The sequence below is a fragment of the Marmota marmota genome, unplaced genomic scaffold (assembly GCF_001458135.2).
Source record: "Marmota marmota marmota unplaced genomic scaffold, marMar, whole genome shotgun sequence".
In the NCBI taxonomy this organism is placed as follows: Eukaryota; Metazoa; Chordata; class Mammalia; order Rodentia; family Sciuridae; genus Marmota; species Marmota marmota.
Window position 1 is genome coordinate 2,084,676 of NW_025999924.1, and position 22,033 is coordinate 2,106,708.

General features: G+C 40.2%; 1 long non-coding RNA gene across 3 annotated transcripts in view; it reads left to right on the plus strand.

Annotated features, from left to right (window-relative positions):
* Positions 1 to 19,399, plus strand: part of LOC125615752 — a 48,121-nt gene extending 28,722 nt beyond the window's left edge. For 2 of the 3 annotated variants that reach the window (XR_007346336.1, XR_007346338.1), the window contains exons 4-7: positions 4,590 to 4,732; positions 8,943 to 8,989; positions 10,937 to 11,189; positions 14,518 to 19,399. This is a non-coding gene — a long non-coding RNA (uncharacterized LOC125615752). The remainder of the gene's footprint in view (positions 1 to 4,589; positions 4,733 to 8,942; positions 8,990 to 10,936; positions 11,190 to 14,517) is intronic. The other variant, XR_007346337.1, reaches the window with a different exon arrangement.
* Positions 19,400 to 22,033: the final 2,634 nt, after the last annotated feature.

The following is a 22,033-nucleotide window of genomic DNA, read 5'->3' on the forward strand; positions in this document are numbered from 1 at the left end:
TGAGGCCCTGGGTTCAATTCCTAGTACTGCAAAAAAAGAAAATAAGTTTCTCTTAGTCCTGACAAAGAAATAGTCCCACATACACAAAAGTATAAGGTTCTTTTTCCATTTAAGTTTTATTTCTTTAGTTTTGTTAATGCTTCATAATTATACATAGTAATTGGATTCATCATAACAAACTCATACATTTGTGGAATTCAATTTTAGTTCATGATCTCCCCCTTTGTCCTCCTGTCTTCCCTTCCCTCTCCCATTCTCCTTTCTGTGCTTAGCTCATCTCTTGATTTATATTTGATTGGTTCTTTCTACCCAAGTATAAAGCTGAAGTTCCCTGTGGTATATTTATATATACCCATACTGTGATTTTCTAAGAAATCATTCTGCATTGCCTCCCCTAACCCATCCCTCCACTCTGCCTCTTGATCTCCTTCTACATTACTGATATTCCTTCATCTTATCCTGTCTCCTTTCCCCGCCCCCGATTTCCTTTATTTTTCTCTAGCTTCCATATATGAGAGTTTCTGAGTTTGGATTATTTCACTTAGCATGATATTCTCCATTTCTATTACTGGAAAATGCCATAATTTCACCCTTTTTTATGGCTGACTAAAATTCCATTATATATCTATAAATAGGTATATGTATATATCACCGTTTCTTAATCTATTCATCTATTAACAATTATCTGGGTTGATTCCATAACTTAGCTATTGTGAATTGTGCTCCTATAAACATTGAGGTGGATTTATGCCAAGTATAGATCTTTGGGAAAATACCAAGGGGTGGGATAGCTGGGTCTATGGTGGTTCCATCCCAATTTTTTGAGGAATTTCCATACTGCTTTCCAGAGTGGTTGTACTAGTCTGCACTCCCACCAACAACATACAAGTGTACGTATTCCCCCACAACCTCTCCAGCATTTATTATTGTTTGTATGTTGATCACTGCCATTCTGACCAGAGTGAGATGAAATCTTAGTACTGGTTTTGATTTGCATTTCTCTGATTGCTAGAGATGTTGAATATTTTTTCATACATTTCTTGGCCATTTGTGTTCCTTATTTTGAGAAGATTCTGTTTAATTCCTTTGATGGGGTCATTTTTTATGTTAATTTTTTGAGTTCTGTAGTCTGGATATTAATGCCCTAGCAGAGAGGTAGCTGGCTAAGATTTTCTCTGTGGGCTCTCACTTCACATTCTTAATTGTTTCCTTTGCTGTGCAGAAGCTTTTTAGTTTGATAACATCCCACTATTGATTCTTGGTTTTATTTCTTGCACTTTGGGGGTCTTGTTTAGGAAGCTGGTGCCACACCTATATAATGGAGTACTGACCCTATGCTTTCTTCTAAAAATTGTAAAATTTCGGGTCAAATTCCTAAGTCTTTGATGCATTTTGATTTAAGTTTTATACAGGGTGAAAGATAGGGCTCTAGTTTCATTTTTCTACATATACCTATCCAGTTTTCCCAACACCATTTGTTAAAATGGCTATCTTTTTTTCCAAAATATATTTTGGATACTTTTGTCAAATATCAGACTGCTATAGGTATGTGGATTTGTCTCTGTGTCTTTGATTCTTTTCCATTGGTCTTCATGTCTATCTTGAAGCCAATACCGTGCTATTTTTGTTACTATAGCTCTGTAGTATAATTTCAGATCAGGTATTGTGATACCTCCTATTTTTTGCTTTCCTTGCTTAGTATTGTTTTGACCATTCTGGGTCTCTTATTCTTCCAAATGAATAAAAGAATTGTTTTTCCTAATTCTGCGAAGAATGTCATTGATGTTTTGATGGGAATGGCCATTTTGGCAATATTAATTATGTCTATCCAAGAATATAGGTTGTATTTCCATCTTCTAAGATCTTCTTCAATTGTAGAGCTCTTTTACCTCCTTGTTTAGATTAATTCCTAAGTGATTTTTTTTTTTTTAGGTAATTGTGAATTGGATGATTTTCCTGATTTCTTCCTCAGATGAATCACAGTTAGTGTATAGGAAAGCTATTGATTTATGGGTGCTGATTTTGTACCCTGCTACTTTGCTAAACTCATTTATAAGCTCTAGAAGTTCTGGTGGAGTTTTCTGAGTCTCCTACATATAAGATCATATCATCAGAAACCGAGATAGTTTGACTTCTTCTTTTCCTATTTGTGGATTTGATTTCACAAAGGTATAGTTTTAAATGTATTATGAAATGTTTACATAATAGAATTACATATAGGTCTTCAACTTTCCCTTTTTTCACTAAACATACCTGGGACATCTTGCCCGAGATAGGAGTTCTTTCTTTATTAAGTCAATCTGCTGGATCTCAGACTGGCAGGAAATGAAAGTTACCCCCACAAGCCCACCAGAGTGGGGATATCCTGGCTTCCTCCTGCAGGCAAGGAGGGGAATAAATGGGCACCAGGGTCACAAAATATCAGAACAGAAAAGAACATTGCATGGGACTTAATTCAACACGCTTCTTAGTGATGAGAAAATGAAGGTCCAGAAATTAGAATACAAGTCTTCTAACACCCTGTCCACTATATCACACTACATACAGTACCGAGTAGATGTGAATCAGCACTTTTCAAAGAATTTTCATCTTGCTGAAGTTTTGTTTCTGTCTTAGCATGTCTTGAGAAAATTGGAGAAGGCAATCTTTTTAATTTTACAGGTAACACTAGCCACCACCTGCCAGATACTCTGGACCGGATTCTAAGCTATTTGCCTGAGTTCTCACACATCTTCTCACTTGAACTCTTGAAAGTTAGTACTGTTTTTGTGCCTATTTTACAGATGAAAAAAAAAAAAAAAGCTAAGTGCAGTGGTACACACCTTTAATTCCAGCAACTCAGAGGCTAAGGCAGGAAGATCACAGTTCGAGGCCAGCTTCAGCAATTTAGTGAGGCCCTAAGCAACTTAGTGAGACTCTGTCTCAAAATGGAAAATAAAAAAGGGCAGGGGAGGTAGCTCAGTGGTTAAGTGCCCCTGGGTCCAATCCCCAGCACAAAGAGAAAGAAAGAAAAATAAATAAATAACTCGGAAAAAATTAAGGATCAGAGACATTGGGTAATTGAGCCAAGTCTCGAACCTATGTCTAGCCATGGAGTCCTTTCTTTTAAACATTGCACTGTATTTCTTACAGGCTTAGCACATCAAATTTTTGCATAAAACAAATTTTAATTACTCTTTCCCTTCCCCTTTGTTGCTATCCAGTCCTTCTCAAACAAAGGAAAACAGCAAGGACGATAGAAAATACAATCCAGTGTCGGGCAGGGTTCAGGGGCCCCACTTGGCATTCAGCATTCCATGCCAAAAAAACCGGTAAAAACAACACAAAACACCCGGTTCAACCACAGCGATTCTCACAGTTGGCAAAGGAGTGACCTGGCACTTTTCCTCCAGGGATTCAGTGTGTCCCATACAAGGTAGTAAACTGCTTGCTCCCCAGGTATTTTTATTTCTTATGTAACCGTGCCCTCCTTTCAACTCAGCCAACACGTTAGCGCTTGTAGGTAAAGCCGATCTTCTTTTCAATCAGACACACAATGTGCATTGAGTCATGTGTAAAAGTCCCATACAATGTTTTTATTATTAAAAAAAAAAAAAAACCCAAGGGTTCATCTTACAATCCTCACGTGTGTGTCATCCTCGTGGAGAGGGCCTGCCTGGTGCTGCAGCGTGGGGTCCTGGTCCTGTGCATGAGGGGAGGAGTGAGCTGTCACTCTGTTTACCCAGCGCTGGCTTCCCATAAACTGGAGGTTTGGGTTGTACCTGGACATTTGAACTAGCACTTTATATCATATGTTTACCCTCCTCTTCTTCTTTCCACTTTCAGTGTCTCCCCTGCTTGGGTTAAATCTCTTAGCCTTGCCCATTATCTGAGTTATTTCCTCTCCAGTGTTCTAGAAATCTGAATGAACTTCATTATTATTCCCTCAAGCACAGGGCCAGTCCCCTTTCCCTTTCTTTCACACTCCCAGAGCCCCGTTGATGCTCCCCACCCTGTCCCACACATGCCATTTTGTCTCCTTTCTCTGCTTGCTGGACTCTATCGATTTTATCCATTCTCCATAAACAGACAGGAGGCGTCATCCTCAGTGTGGAGATTCCACATGTTGAACTGTTCCAACGCATCAGCTCAGAGGCTGACTGCTTGGGTAAACTTCCCAGCACCCCTGTTTACTAGCTAGGTGACCTTCAGAAAGTTCCTCACCCTTTTTAAATCTCACAGTCTCTGCAAGTCCTGTGGGAATCATAGAAGTCCCCGATTCTTAGAATTGTTGAGAGCTGCACATCAGGCCCTGGAGCCCTGGGCTTTGGTTTCCAGACTTATGTGCCATGGGTAGTGGATGATCATGAACTTCTCTGCCTGAGTGTGATCAAATGAGAATGACAAAAATAGGACCTACCTTACTGGTGAGATTAGGGTAGTTAGCAAGCAAAATCACCTGGAATAGTGCCCGGCACACAGGAGCCTTCCCCAAAAGTTGTCCATTGTGATGTCTGTTCATGTCTAGAAAGGTGCTTGCCTGGAGACACTCAAGAGCTGGCAGTCCCCCATTCTCTAGAAAACTTCATTCCCTTGCTGTTTCTCTTTAGAAACACGAGCATGACCATTCCTCCCAGGGTGTGTTTTCATAAGCGCTCTTCTCTGTCCTCTGCACCAAGTGACACCCAAGCCATGGAGAAGTCTGGCCTACAGACCTACAACTGAAGAACTGAAACAGGAAGGAAATAACACGGTAATTATTATGCCTAACTGCTTTTGTCCTGTTTTTGTAGGTAAAACAACTATGTCTTCCTCAATGGTTTGGCAAACTTTTGTAAATCCCATCGTATTTCATTTCTCCCTTAAAAGAGTTGATGTATATAAAGAGCTTAGGACAGATGTAGGACTCTATAAGTGATAGCTCTCATTTGTTTATTCTCATAAAATTAATCTAAGCCAGGTGAGGTGGTGCATGCCTGTAAATCCCAGCAGCTCGGGAGGCCACGGGCAGAAGGATCACAAGTTCAAAGCCAGCCTTGGCAATGGAGAGAGGCCCTAAGCAACTTACCAAGACCCTGTCTCAAAATAAAAAATAAAATCAGCTAGAGATGTGGCTTAGTGGTTAGCATCTCTAGATTCAATCCCCAGTGCCCGAAGGCAGAAAAGAAAAGAAAAAAAAATGAATCAAGCCACATTATGGAGAATTTAGAAGAGAAAGAAAAGAAAAAGGGCAGATGCTTTTCCTTAAGTCTGCCCCCTGTGGTCATTCTGTACTCTCACATTTTAATGCACTGCAAGAACTCACATTTTAAAAGAATTCTACTATTCTACTGAGGATAATTTCAGAAAGTAAAGACTTGTTCTTATATTTTTAGGCTCTTCAAGACAAGGGGGTGGGGAAGATGATCTTTGGTAATGTGAGGAAGCCCAGAGCATCAGAGCATCATCTCCTCCAATTATCTCCAGGTCAAAGCCCCCCTAGCACCCCTGGAAGATACTCAGAGCCCCAGTGTCCTCAGTATCAATATTTTCCAAGCAAGAAATTGCTAAGATTAATTTCCTATCAACAAACTCAAGACTATAATATCACTCCAGACATCCCAGGAATGCTTTGGTTCCTTCCGTGGGGCATCAACAGTGCACATGTGAAGGTTAAGACTTTTTTGTAAAAATAACAGTTACCTTGATTTGCCTTCTGTGGAAACTCTGCTTTTCATGCAGTAGGCTTATTTTAAATGTGATGTATTTTATCTGATGAGTAAAACCTTAATATCTCTGTATCACTGCCCTCTCCCCACCCGCACTGAAATATTCTTTATATAAAGCCACTGAAACATTTTATTTCAGAGGAATAAAGGATATGAATATGACTAAGAAATGGGTGCAGCAGCACATGCCTGTAATCCCAGTGAGTCAGGAGAAAGAGGTGGGAGAATCACAAGTTCAGTACTACCCTGGGCAACTTAGTAAGACCCTGTCTTAAAATAAAAAGGGATGGGATGTATTTTCAAAAAAAAAAAAAAAAGAAACAAGAGTGACTAGGAAAATCTTTCAATTTAGAAAAGTAACTTAAACCCCTTAGAGTATAATGTCCTAAAGGGCAGGAGAACTCTAAAACACCAATAAAATTGTCAGCTTTTAATAATAAGCCACATTTTTCATAGCACTTTGTCATTTGGCAAAACACTTTTTAACAGTCATTATGTATTTATCCATTCATTTACTTGTTCTTTCAACACCAGGACCACATTATGACTTTCATAGGCCCTAGGCACTTTTGAATTCTTAAACCCCTTTCTCCAATAAAACACACACACACACACACACACACACACATTAAAATGATTTAATAGATTCTTGTGAGCTCTAAACATTTTTTTTCTGATGTGAGGAAAAATTACAGCATTTCCCCCTATCCTTACAGTTTATTTTGTTCTTCTAATTTTAAGATAGATTAAACATTTTGATGAGCTCCTAAAAGAATTATGGGCCCTACACATTGTGCTTGCTGTACCTACTGGATAGACAGCCCTGCTTGCCCTCCTGGACGAGGTGCAGGTGAGGGGTTAGAGAGGCTAAAGTGAAAGAGGTTCAGGAATCTCAGGAAAACAGACCTGCAAAGAAGTAACATTGTGGCCTGTAGTGGGGGCTATAACTGAGATCTGTTGCTTATCCTGCAAGAGCACAGCGGGGCCAGCTCCTAACTCCGTGGAGAGGGAGGGATGCTTTATGAGAAGAGCATCTTGCAAGTGACTCTTTCAGCCAGCATCTTTCAGCCATTTGGTGTTTGTGGTTTCAAGTTTGAGAGTTTCTGGCAGGCCACTTGAGGAATTGAGAAGCAAAACAAATTTTAGAGAATTGAAACTTTTTGTTAATCGCAGTATATGGAGATGCTCAGGATTTTATATTCTGACCAGTATGTGAGATTTATTTTTGCTACAATTGCAGGTACATATTGGGACCTTTATGTCAACCAACAGCATCCACCTGAGTGGGCCCTGGGCTCTGGTTGGAGGAGGGTACTCTCTGGCTGAGAGTGAAGAACCAGAAGTTCAGGGCATCTAGTTGGGTTCAAAGGAGGACCACACAGATCAAAAAAACCTTTTCCTCCTGATTATATAAAAGACTATAATCAAGGCAAAATATAATTTTTATCATTGCCAAAGAAGAACCAGATTAATAAGGTAATGATAATTTTGAGTCTCAACAATGGAGGAAAAACATAGATCAAAATCTGATAACACAGTCCATTGCAAGATGTTCAACACACATCAGCCCGCTGAGCAACAGCAGTCAAAATCTACTATCCTCAGGATAATAACAGCAAACACTTAGGATGTCCCAAGGACCATTCTGAGTAAATACTTTTAATCCTCACCATGATTCAACTATGTGAGTGTTTTTATTGTCCTCATTTTTAAAATGAAGAAACATAGACCTGGAAACTTTTGATAACCTGCTTTAGTAAGTGTCAGGACTAGAATTCAAACTTACTCCCAGGTCCAGATCTATGCTCTCCATCTCTACACTTGGCCACCTGTGTGGAGGCTTCTTAGCCCCTTCTGCTGCCTGGTATCTGCCTCTGAACAGCCCCATAGAGAAGCAACACCTCATCCAGGATTGCAGAGCAGAATAGAAACCCACTGTTTCCCCACCACCACCCCCAATGCGCAACTCAGAGGTGCTTCAAATATTGAACATCATAGAATGAATGGATCAATCCCAAGACAGCTTCCATATGACATCTCTGACAGCCAACCAGATCCAACCCATAACTAGCAGCACTGGCCATACTGCCAGATAAAATACAGAATGCCCCCAGTTAACTTTGAACTTCACATGTACCACTAATAACTTTTAAATATAAGTATGTCCCAAATATTGCACAGTACATACTTATAGGAAAAAAAATTCTCTTTTACATGAAATTCAAAGTCAGCAGAGAGAGTTTTGCATTTGCTAAATATGAGAACCCTAAGCAGTAGCTAACTTATCCGTACATCCTGCTAGGGGTTTTGCTCGCTTCCCTGCTCAACTCCCCCATCTCTCCTCCAGGTCCTGGACATCATATGTACAAGAACTCGTATGTAAACCTTTGCCTAGTCTCGTCTTTCTTGAAACTTAGACTGCAACTGAGCAAGAACTTGGCCAGCCATTGTCACCCTCACCATGGAACCAAAATCACAAATAAGTAAATCGAGGTTCAGAGAGATTGACCCAGTTGCCAGTACTCACATTCAGCGGCTCAAGCTTCACCAGTCTATTACTATGAAAGAGCTTTCTGAACCCTTCTTGAGAGACATTTAAGCATTATTAGAATGGGCATCAATTGGTTTAGACCATCACTGACTTAATAATTACCTCCATTTGTTGAAAGAACAGCCTTATAGTCAAAAGGATAGTGTGACATATGGATGGAGATAATCAGTCTCAAAATAGCTGCAACATCAAGATGCCCCGTATCTCCTGTTTTATGCTAGTCAGAATGGTCAGAATTAAAACATAAAGTTTTCAACCTCAGCTCTTTACAAGAAAAACAACAACTCACTATTATTTTTACATATAAATAAATCTATATTAATTCCACAAGGGATGACTAATTGTAAAGAGAGGCATTCAGAAAGTTGCCTTTGACCTGCATCAGAAATTTGGTTACCTTTCCCCTGCATCTCCCTGTAGGTTAGACTCCTAAGAAGCCAAAATAATGCCTACTACCAGGTGGGACAATTAGAAAAGTACAGCAAACGTTAGAGAAAAACAGTGCCAAAGTTCTCAGACCCAGTGGGTGTATGCAGGAATGAAACTTCTCCAAAACCAAAGCACACCTTGCTTGCAAATAAGCCTAAAATGAGAAAGAAACTCTCCTCTGCTTCTGAAAACTCAAGACTGTACATATTTTAAAAGCCTTTGCTCTATGTCAACTCTCTGAAATAGAACCTCTTTTTGTTCCCTTTGTCTGCTAGAATCTTCATTGTGAAGGAAGGAAGCTACAGGAATGAACCTCCTTGGGGTAAGTAAACCCTTGGGCAGGGTGTCCCTGGACATGCTTCTGAAGGCCACCTCTGTGGCTCCCTCCAGCGAGGCCTTACTCACAACAGTCCAGGGAAGCAGACAGATTAGAGGGCAAGCTCCGGTTACCTATGGCTGCCTGCCCAGTCCCCTGGGTATTTCAAGGCCCCACCTTCCACCTGGACCGTGACCTCTGACCCCAGCCCTGTGGCCAACATGGTTGGGGGCAGGGGCTAGGTATCAGGCTGCAGGCCCTGGGCCACAAATGAAAGAGCCAGTTGTTTCCATGCCTCAAGCTCTCTTGTGAGGCCCTGGGAGCTGCAGAACTGGTATTTCTCCAAATCCTGGCTGTCACGTGGCTGTGTAGACAAGCTGTACTCGATAGTTGGACATGTGTATGTGTGTTGCACGGGAGTCGCAGTCTAGCTTCTAGTCCCAGTTCTGCCACTGCCTCGCTCTGGGACTTCAATGAGTCTCTTTGTTTCTCTGGAGCCTCGCTTTTTCTTGTCTGTGAAATGGAATGGTTGGATCCTAAGGGCGCCTGGGGAAGGCTGGGGTGAAGTGAGGGGAGGCAGTGCTGGGTAGGCAGGTCCCCGCCATCCTCTTCAATCCTCTTCACTACCCAAAGTCAACGGAAACGACTCAACCTTTTACCTGTCTAGTATTTAGGGTTTTTTTTTTTTTTTTCATGTAAGATTTTTTTTTTTTTTTGAAGGTTTCTGTTGGCTTCTAAAAACCACCAGACTAGCCTATCTCCAAATGACCTTCCAAGTGTAAAACCAAACTTCAGATTTGGCCTTTTTAAAGGATAATGTGTGATCATTACACACTATATACATGCATTGAAGTATCAAATTATACCCCATAGGTTTATACAATTAAAATAACATATTTTAAATGAATTGCACGTTATTTGAGAGGGTGGGAAAATTTGATATATTTCTGATACTGATAATTCTCTTAAGCAGTGTCTACCCACCCACCCCCCGCACATATAAAGTTTCTAGAGCTCAATGACCCCCCCTTTTTGTTACACCCGATAAAGGCTCACACGTTAATTATTTAGCCACTGATGCTAACTGGAACATAGTCATATGAAGAAACCGCCTTGAAAACATTTCTGCATGTAACATAAGGCTCTTGCAATTTAAACATATTTTTTCTTCTTTCATATCAGCAGTTACTTTGCAGATCTGGGCTTAGACGGCTTAGCAACAAAGGGCACTAGATTGGTGAATTATTCATGTAATCTACATTTCCTGGTTGCTGTGGATAATTGACAGGTGTCATGTCACCTTTTACAAACATCCCACAATTATGGACCATATATCAGGGTTTGACTTCGAAGTAATGCTTCTTTTCTAAGACAGTTTCATATTTTATTTACAGCATGGTGGCGTTTTTGACTTGGCTGCCTATTTCTCTCACTTTTGATTCCAAGCCTTTTTCTCCACTTAATATAACCAGGAATATTTAAATAATAAGGCTTCCTCTCAGTTTGCTAAAGGCAGTCATTCACTGCTGCCGTGTTTTATTCATTCAGCCATTATGTTAGTCAATTTCTTGACTTAAGAAACTTAGGATGAAATGCAACTGTAAGGAAACCATAATATAAATCTGTTTTTATGACTTGTTTTGTTCACAGGGAAAAAACTAAAAGCAAATCTTCCTGGGGTCTGACACAAGTTGTAAACTGTGGGGAAAGTTGGCTAGTTAAAGAATTATGACTTAATAGGAGCAATGGAATATTTTGAACCTCCACTGGAGCTGGAAGTTTTTAAGCATTAGAAACAAAGCCAAGGTGAGTTCTAGTTGGCCTAGTGAGAAAATAAACCTGGAATTGATAATTCTGAAGACGAGTGAGGGAATGTATTCAGACATCTAACATTCAGAGTCAAATGGAAACTTCAAAATCCTTAAGCCCTACCTTCCTGCTTTCCCCTCACAGGAAAATGAGGCCGAAGGCGTGCAAGGACTTGTCCACCATCCCAAACTTTGTTGGGGTGAAAGTTCACAGCAGGTCAGCTGATTCCTGTTCCAGCACTTCTACTGCCCTGCCATGCCAGGGCCCTTCTCATTACCTTCCCAGGGCTCACTTGCCTCTTCCACTGCCAGCAGTCACTTGCTGTTCCCTGAGGCGTTCACCCCTTCCTCATCCTCAGTGTGTGAGGTGGGTGGGATTATCGCACACCCACTCCCAGGTGAGCATGATCGACTAAATTCATTGTCCGATCCATTTTCCCAAATGGAATGGTGTATGATGTAAATCTGTCCAGAGCAAGACAGTGACTCCCAGCACTTGCACAGGAGCTGTGAAGAGCTTTTCTGTCCCACTAGACTGTAAGCTGGGTGAGGTCTGGAGCTACGGGAGGGGTGGGTGGGAAAAGTACCACCTGATATCTGAAGGGGAAGCCTGCCAACACGAAACTGAGCAGAGAGAGCAAACCTGGGTCAAGTAAACATATCATTCACCTTCTAAACCAGGACCATTCTGAATGAAACAGAGCAGGACAAATGCTAAAACAGACAGGATTCTGGCACAGTGTGCATGAACAGGACCATTCTGGGAAAACAGGGACACAGGGCATCCTGCTGCCCCGGGGCATCACCTGAACTGCCAGGAAAAGCCTTGACCCTGGGCTGAGCTAGTTGGGTGAAACCACCTCTCCCTCTTTGGCCTTTTTCAGTTAGATGATAATGAACTAATGTCACTGTTGAAGCCTATTTGAGTTAGGAGTTTTGTCACCTGCATAGGAGAGTTTTAATTTACACAAATGTGGTGCTTCCTAAGCACTGTGTTTTTTCAAATCTTTCCCTACATCACATCTTAAACTTGCAATTAAAGGTGATGATTATGTGTTTTAACTTTAATAGATATTAAAACTTTAACATTTTACTTGAATACGAACTATTCAAGAACCTTTATAATTTATAGAGATGTTGCAGGTTATCTTATTTTTACCAATAACTCCGTGAAGTGGTATTGTCTAAGATTTGGTGAAGTCAAAAATGTACCTGAATTCACCCAGCTGAGGTGGCCCATATGCAGTGCTATCTTTTCAGAGGCAAAACACCCACAACTCTGATTTTCGCTGTTTATCAATTTCTGTGGGGTAACTATTCCAACAATGAACAATTTCACGTTATCAACTGACAGCACTGAGCGAACAGCTAGGAAGAGATGCTTGGCTCTCTCACAAGCCAGCCGCAGTACCCCGCTGCACGGGACGTGATCTAAGACATCTGACTCTGTTTCTTCAGTTCTCCCCATTTGCATGCTCCAGGTGCTGGGCAGCAGGCAGGCAGTTCTGAACTGTGCTCTAATTGCAGATGTGCCCCAGGGCCAGTGGTGCTAGGGGCTTTCCAAAGAGCTAGGCAGCAATGGCCAAGCCAATTAGAATCTGCATTTCTCCAATCTGCCCACCCTGAGCAGGACTGTGTCCACAAACTTAGCACTCGCTGTGCTCCTACCTGGATGTGGTTACTTCCGTGGCTCCATTACCCTACTCTGCTCTGTTCATCCCACAGCTGGTTTAGGCGAGTTACCCAGGGTTCTGCTCTGTCTCCAGCATCACTACACAGAATAGGAATAGGGACAGTAAGACATCCAGAGGAGAAGTCAAGGGCTTGGAGTAATTCTTCTCTGCCCTGGTGTCCTTTCGGCTGACTCAGTACTGTAATTGTCTTTGTATTCTGAGATCACTGCCAACAGACTTGGGCCCCCTGCAGAGAGAGGGACACTTAACCATACCCATGCACATTCATTATCTCATTTGAAGATATTGACTGGATTATATGCTAAATGTTTTGCTTCAGCAGAGAGAGCTTGGAGAATGGTTGAGTCATATGAAAACCCTGGTGACAGCAGCCTAATTTGCAGTCCTGGGGCTTAGGGGAAATTAGCCAATCTTAATAAGGATTGCCTTAAAAGCCCAAACCTACTTGGTTGTGAGTAAATACCACAGAAACCTTAATTGCCAAAAATCATGGAGCTGTGGAATAGCAACAGTAAAAGTAATTTTGCAACTTGACATCTAGATTATGCAAAAATTGAAAATAAGACTCTTCTGGTGACATTACAACTCTATCTGACTCTGGGTAATGGGGTAATGGAGCCACCGCTTTTTAATTGTGACTGTTCTCTCTGCTCCTGTAAGTTGGGAAGGAAGGAAGCACTGCCGACACCACTGCATTAGTAACAGCTAATTCTACTGTGGTCAGTGCTCAGTCACCCACTTTCAAAAGGATAACGAGACAAATCATACAGGCCTCTCATTTTGGCATTGGTTTTTCTACCTCTGTTTTGAATATGTAGATATGTCAGAGCATCTGAGCATTTCATTAGAACAACTTAAGGAATCAAGTTCATGAAGAATGGGGAAGATGCCCTCTCTCCCCAGCTGCCCTCCTGCAGTGTAGTTTCTAGGGAAAGAAAGGGCTCTTTCCCAGAATGATTGAAAGGTTTGTGCCCTCTCTAGTTTTTCCTACGGAAGAAGTGATGGCGACTGTGACTCATATTGCTTTTCTACATCCAGAGAAAATAGAAATGAAATGAATCAACCCAATCTTTTTTTTTTTTGTATCAAGATAAATGTGCTCATGCAAGATATGTAAAAAGCATAAAGCCATGGTGAAGGCCAGAGTTCCAGTTCCATTTCAAAGCCTATGATTTGGCTGAGGGGCTGACCTGCTGAAGAGCAAGAAGTAATCCATGGCAGCTTATAATGAAGAGGGGAGCTGATGTGGATGGCTAAGTCTGTAAAAATCCAAAAGAACTGGATATGAGGGAGGGCTGGAAAAGTCAGAGAAGAATTCAGAAAGGAGGAGACACTTAAGCTGGGCCTTGAACAATGCACAGGGAAAAGACATTCCCGCTAATCAGAATGAAAGCATCATGAGACACACAGAGCCGTGAATGTTCAGGGCATTTCTCTGCACCTGTATAGTGAATCAGCTTGGGTTCTCCCATGGAAAGTGAGGAGATGTTAACAAAGCAAGCTCCTCAGAAGAATATGTGTTAACTACTCATAATGTTAAGAATAAATTGACCCTGCCATGAAAGATAAGGTGGCAAAACCAACCGCCGTTAACTGGGAATTAACCCGGGTGCATGTGTATCAGATCGTGACTCAGAATTATAATTCCTGGCACATCAGCATCCATATATATTCAGAGGGAAAAGTCCTTCCGATATTTTCAGCTGGTGACCAAATTTGATTGGGCACAACTAATTTGATTTGCTGTGAAGTCAATTTTGTCATTAAGATGACCACAAAAGAAACTAGACATTGATAAATTCATGAATTATTTAAAATTATGGACTCAATGTAGCAGATATTGTAGACCCAAAGGACACAAGAGTAATGAAAATGTAGGAGCATTACATATTTTTAGGAGTTTAAATGTCTACATATTTCTAAATCTGGAAGCAGCTTTGATATATGAAGGACAATGGCTTACATTGTGACCTAAGACATATCCCTGGGGGGCCTATATTTCCATCAAGCTAATCACCATTTTCCCTTGCAGGAGGTGGGATGACCAAAAGTTCTGGATCTTTCTAGCACAATGTGTCACTTCGACCACAACCGAAGTTTAAAGAGACTCAACTCTTCCTATATAGAAACAGCATATTTCCCTCCCATCTCCCTCAGACAAATAGGCCCCTTGTCTATGACACGGAGCCCTGGAGAAGGAAGTGTCTTGCCCAAGAATCGCTCTGAGTGGAGCCAAGAGTTGCATTTCAGGGAGAAATCAAAAGCCATATATTCTACCCCAAGCAAGTTGAAAAAGAGGGGAATATTCAGTATGTTCAAATACCAGACAGGGACCTCATCAGAGGTAAGTTCTACTATCTATAAGAAAATTAAGCAAACCATTGAAAGAAGTTAGGGACTCTCCTTCCATAAATATTTAGGGATCCAACTTTTTTTTTTTGGTGTGTGTGTGTGTGTGTGTGTGTTACTGAGAATTGAACCTAGGGACTCGTAATTGCTAAACAAGCACTCTGCCACCAAACTACATCCCCAGCCCCAGAGGTTTTTAATATAGTATTTAGTTAGAGACAGTAGATGTCAATAATTAGCCCTCTGTACATGGTTTCTACTAAACTTCTGCTCCCAAATATCTTTCTATGGGATGATTTTAAAAATTTTATTGGGAAAACGGAAAAGCCCAAAATGAGCAAGTAAAAACTTTACAATTAAGTGAAAGCAGGAAGAAAAGACTTTTGACACATGTTGAGAATCTTGGCTGCAAACAAAAAAGACCGTCAGATCACCTTGGGAAACCCGAACATGTGTCAGGAGAATCCGAGAGGACTGGAGCAGACGCACAGGCCTTCAGGAACAGTGTCATCTCTGGGTGCAATGTTCTGCCATCTTGCTCTGGCAGCCACGAATACTCATCCTCTTCTCGCTCCTGACCAGCTTCCTCTTGGTTTCTGCTCCCTACCATCAGCTTGCACGTGGCTTCTGGCCCCTTGGGCCCCTCTCCAACAGAGACCCTTCAGTTTCAGCTCCCTGGTATTCACTAGCACAGTGCTTCACTGTAAATTCTCAGAGTATGAATCTGATTGGATCAGATCACCTATTAGGGTCAAGTCACATTATAGACCATTGTCCAGCCAATGCAATGGCTGTCCTTAAATCAACTGCCCACCACTGGTCTAATCATCAAAACCAATGAGGGATGGGACGCAAAACCATTTGGTCCAAGCATTTCTCACCAGAAAGAGCTGAGGTATGCGCAGGCTCTGATTGCTGTCTCTATTAAATTGCAATGCTACCCAGAAGAAGAGCTTTTAAACTGCAGCTTGAGGGCATGTTCTATTATTTTATTCATGCAATCATTTATTCATTCTGGCCTATCTCCTATTAAAGAAGATTTGAGATGACTTACAAATCTGTATATGATATGTTAGGATCAAATAGTTGAGAAAAATATAGGCAAACAGAAAAGAAAAAAGGAAAAAAAAAAAAAGGAAAGAATGGGAAAGCAAAAAGCCAGGAGCAAAATTAACATCGTGTAGTACATTAACATTCAACACTAGAAAATTGCTAAAGGGGAGTGTTATGATCTGCATATTTTCACCCCCCAAAAAAGTTCATCTGTTGAATCATTACCCCCAATGCAATCGTATTAAGAAGTGAAGCTTTCAAGAATTGATTAAGTCATCAGGGCAGAGCCCTCAGAAATGGAATTACTGCTGTTCTATGAGTCCTGAGGGAACTGGTTTGCCTTCCACCTTGTGAGGACACAGCAAGAAGGTACTATCTTCAAAGAAGAGAGAGAGCCAGACACTGAATCTGCTGGTACTCTCTGCATGGACTTTCCAACCTCTAGAATTGTGAGCAATAAATTTCTATTGTTTACAAATTACCCAGTGTACTGTATAAGGTATTTTATTCTAGCAGCAAGAATGGACTAAGACCTTGAATCTGTGTCTGAATCTGAGACCTGCCAAACTTAATATCAAGTAGCTACGGACAGGGAAGAGTCCTGGCAGAAAAAGTCATTTACAGTAGAATAGATTACTTGCCACGCCTATGGAAGCCTGTCCCTCCAAAGAGATGTCCCTCTTCTCTCTGTGTTGATTTGTGGCCTGCCTTGATAGAGAAGGCGAGTCTAGAGTGTCTCCAGGCTTTCCCTGGTCCTGAGTTCATAACGATAGCCGAGATTTCATTGACTGCACCAGAAACAAATCATTAAGAAGGTGAGATTTTATGGAGCAAAAACCAACCTCCAACACAACTTCAATCCATGGATACCTCAGTCCCCAGCCCCCTCCCAAACTGGAGACATAGTTTGAAAGCTGAAAAGGCCGATCATAAATTTCTCATTTCTTTTTTATTGTGCATAGTAAGGCAAGAAGTACACGGGAAGGCTGGCTCAGGGATTTTGCTGCTCTCCAGTTTTTTCTTTTGCCTGTAGCATTTCTGATATCCTCAGATCTTCTGAGGCTCTTTATTTACATTTTTTTTCCCTTCCTTTTGATGATAGAGCAGCATAAAGTCCTGGAAAGCTCGGTCCTGGTGCATGACAATGGGAGAGGACTACCCAAGAGTGGCAGGCATGCCATGGAAGGCAAAACGGAATGCTCCCTCTCAGACTGGAACTGGGAATCATTCTATTAAAAGGACAGCTGTCGTTTAATATTCATTGAGCAGCCACCATGTTCTAAGTGCCATATGAAGCATATACATGATGGGACTTTTGGAAAGAGGATGCTAGTTTGTACAGGAACCAGTTACTGCTGGTATTTGATTTGACGGCTCTGTGAAAGCTGTAGAAGGGCTCCCCTTTTGCTAACTGAGAAGAACGCTGTATGGATTGCCAAGATGGTGATCCTGAAAAACCATTTACAATATTCAATTAACAATAATTAAGGCACTCAGTGGGAAGCTCCTCACTGACTTGCTAAATAGCAAAAATTGGTACTTGGCAGTCCCCGTGGATGAGAGGAAAGATAATAAGTACCCCAAATGCAAAGACAATCGAAATGAAACCAATTATGACCAAATTATATTACACAAATAGAAGCACAAGTTGAATCAGGAATATTTAAGGTTTTGACAAGAAATATTAAAAAGACATTTTAGCCATTAATTGATCATCTAATCTAGTTTAGTTCTAGGAAAGAAGCTGGTTTATAAATGTTTAAGTTTTACGTATGCTGATAAGGGACCACGGTCTATTAAAACAGCCTTCTATTTTTAGGAGGTAGTAAAGTCTAATTTTCTGTTAATATAGTTAATAATGAACCATAATTGATTCTATTACCAATAATCTTATTAAAAAGACAGTTATCTAGTCATTTAGTCCGTCTTTTCCCAATCACATACTCAAAAAATATTAATGCTAATTTAATTTACTATATTTAAATTTAGTAATTTTAGAGTATCCTCCACCAACTAATTTAACTAATTTTCTATAGCATTTAAAATTGTTTTTAACTTTTTTGGTTTTTTTGGTAGCAGGAATTGAACCCAGGGGGTCCTAACCACTAAGCCACATCCCCAGCCCTTTTCATTTTTTATCTTGGGACAGGGTCTTGCTAAATGGCTTAAGACCTTGAAAATTGCTGTGACTGCTCTGGAACTTGTGATCCCCCTTCCTCAACCTCCTGAGTTGCTGGGATCACAGGTGTGTGCCACTGTATCCCACTGTTTTTAACTTCTTTATGTTTTTTTTTATTACCTATTTTCTTACTATGTATTACTTTCCCAACAATTTCCCTCCTCCATATATTTGAAATTATACAATCAACTCTAAAAACTTATAATGATCTCCAATATTCAGTTAAGATATAAGTTAATGGTTGCCTATATAAGCTTCTAATAAAGCAAACCTAAAGCATAGAAGACTTATTAGATTTCACCTGACCCAACCTCTCCATCAGTATGTGAATATATGTATTTAAATTTAAATGTTTAAATTCACCTTTATTTTAAGTCAGTTTGATCTCTGGCAAGAAAAAAAAACAATGAATACATTCATCATTATACATGCAAACTTCAATAAGAATTCTCTTTTAAATCATTTGGTCTTCCAATTCTTCTGTATGTCTAAATATGTCAGATCCATTTAAATTTTTACAATTTTTATGTTTGAACAAAATCTTCATTTCTATTATCAGAAAGCTAAGCCCAATCAGTCTTTTCATACAGAAACAACTCTGCAAAGGCATAAATCAGATATAAATATATGTCTCTCTCTCTCTCTCTCTCACTCTCTCTCTCTCTCTCTATATATATATACACACACACACACACACATACATATAAACATATGTGCATGTGTGTATACATATATATATTTTCAAAAAATCATACTCATTAATTAATAACTACACAATAGTAAGGATGTAGTTTATTTCATTTGATTAACCCTCAATTGTTTAAGATTTTGGCCATATGCAGTTTGCATGTATATATATATATATTTACATACTGAGATTGTTCTTTTGGGATGAGTTTCTGCAAGTCATGTGTTGGAGCTTGTGTACACACACACACACACACACACAAAATTGGCTTTCACACACACAAACACATTTAATTTGCCTTCAAAAAAGTATCATTTTGCATTTCCATGGGCAGTATATAAAAATGTCAAATAACTACTCAGGACAACTCTGGTTTTTCTTGTCTGACAGATAAAAAGAGATATTTGACTGCCATTTGAATTTTTGATTATTGGTAAGGTGGAAAATGCTTTCAAATGTTAAATAGTCATTTCTTCTTTTGTGTATTCTCAAATCATTTTCTTTGTCTACTTTAATATATGTTTAATATATGTTTGTAGCATATACAGTATTCTTAGTGGTTTGTCCCATTCTGTATTCATCTTTTCTATTTGTTCACAATAATTTTTCCAGCTAATTTTGATGCTTATTTTTATTAAATAAACATTAGAACCAATTGTGACAAATTTTTTAAAAAATCCATTTGGAAGACTGAGAGGTGTTTTGTCAACTTTTGTAACAGTTTTTAAGTGGCTATAATTTTCAGCATGGACTCGACAATATAGAAGGTTTCTCTGAAGCTCTTCCTTTCATTGAAAGGTACTAAGCTGGTGATTATGGGGAAACTGTCTTCAGACCTATGAAAAACAAACAACAACTGCGTTCGGATGAATAGGAGTGAACATCAGAGAATTAGAGAGTAATAAATTTGGAGTTCAGAGTTCCAGAAAAACAGTTGAATGAGACTTGTGGGCAGATGTGTGTTTGTTGGTGAGCCAGTGGTTTGCTTCGGTGGCTTGACTGGTTTAACCTGAGGATTAGATGAATGTGCCCCTTCAATTATTTCTTGTGTCTCCTTTAGGGTAAATATCTACTCAGACCCAGCCATGAATTCTGATGGGGAGCAGAGTACTGACTTAGTCTACTATCTGGGCCATTAAGATATTTTCTTCATTCAAATAAAAGCAATGGCCTGAGCTAACATATTTTACTAGGGAGAACGTCTGCTGAACCTCTAAGATTTCCATCAAAATCGTAGTTTGCCAAGGTGTAAGCTGACCGCATCCTTTATAGGCTTGTGGATCAGCCAGCTGGCAAGCCCTGGCCACCACTCTCCCCAGGCAATCAGCCAAGAACTCTGCACTCTGAGCAAGATCATTCCCACTGCAACATTGACTTTATTTTTCGAGGTGTTAGCCACATTCTGTTAATTGGGATCTTTTGCAAAAACTTGTGGGTCTTTTGAAGCACCCCTTCTCTCATCGATTTCCAGGGAAAATGTAGAGTCCTGTCACATGTGTTTTCAGGAAAAACTCTGTAAAAAGACTGAAGTTGATTTTTTTTTTTCTTTACCTAAGTCAACGTAGCAGAAATGAGGCAGGGGAACTGTCAGTCATTCCTAAGGATAACAATTTTCACTACTTGACAATCTGAAATATAAAGTTCGAGCTATTTGATGATATGTCTATGCACAGCCCATCCCCCAGATAAGATGATATGTGTTGAAGAGCAGAGTTTGGGGCCCTTTGCTTAGGCATGATAATTTAAGAAAATAGTTAGCTCATCAGAATTGGCTGGGAGCCCTGTTTTCATATTATCCAGACAGAAGTCACTGAACCACAACTCTGCTGCTTAGAAACAGGGGCGTAAAGGGAGGAGGGTGGAGAGGTATGAATAGTTAGCCATAGTCAGTCATGAAGTGTACTTTACACTCAAGGATAAACTGATACATGCTAAATTATGCTCAAAGAAACGTCTGGAACAGCACTCAGGAGATCTGTTGACTGAACTCTGCTCTTCCTCAACCAGGTGACCTTAAACAGGACCTAACGTTCTTCACATGTAGAAGGTTCACATGGGCCCCCTCCAGGCTGTAAAGCTCCATGTTCTGAGGACTTGATTGAAGAGCCGCATTAATTATTGCTATGTTGAGGTCCATCCTACTCTTTAAAAGTCCTTCAAGACTGTTAACCTAGGTTCATTAAGCACTTGTTTGGGATCTGTGAGAAAACATAATTGGTTCAGCAGAGTATAGCCTCTGCCTCATCTGAACAAGTTCACAGCCTCAAAATGGGTGAGTAGGGAAGTCCCCACCTGGGTAAGGTTATTGAGACCCAGAGTAATGAGGGGTTTGGAAACCCACAGCTGGCTCTTCCCGGCTCCTTTAAGACTTTGACACTTTGATATCTGGTTGGACACCGTGAGCTGGGTTTCATGGAGAAATGGGCATTTGATGAGAACCTTGCGTGAATGGCAAGATTTCCAAAGGCATCGATGAAATGGACAGAATTCTAGGCAGGGAGAGCAGAATAGAACAGAGGTTGATGCAGAAAATCCAGACATTTCAAGAATCCCTGAATCAAAACACTGAGAGACCAAAAAAAAAAATCTAATTTGTTTGCAATTTCAGGTAGAGGGTTCATTTATTTGTTTCACAAATATTCACTGAACATCTACTCTGTATAACACACCCTGTGTGATGATACAGGATATCCAAAGATGACTCCAGAGTTTTCATACAGTTTTAAACCTGTTCTCATACAAGTTTAATCAAGTCATTTCAAGTAATAAATGAAATATGCACAGTTTATATGAAATAAAGAAGTCATAGAAGGTAACAAAGAATTAAAAATCATCTACCTTATTTCAATTTATCAACTTTGGAGGCAATGTCTCATCCAGCACATAGAATAAAATATAAATTTGGAGGGTACAGAGGCAATCACTGATTAGCTCAAAGCAACATTTAAATTGATCTTTCCAGTGAAAAGGCATTAGAAAAAGCAATCTAAAGAACACCTGTTTAGATGCACTAGAATCAACAATTAGGTTCTTCAGGGAATGAGGAGTTTTTAGCAGCCTTCACTCCAATAAGAAGCAATAGAGCTTAGCATTTTTATTACTATAATCATGAACATTTAAGGGGGCCAGAGGAAAATATTCACACCCACCTCTTAACTTGAAGAAGAGGCAGCTCCTTTAAGTCACTCACTTAATTAGCAGGGTCTGGGGCTGCAAGATTCTCTGCTTGACACTTCCTCTTTAAGAAATCTGGGCTCTTTCAACAACAACAAAAAAGAT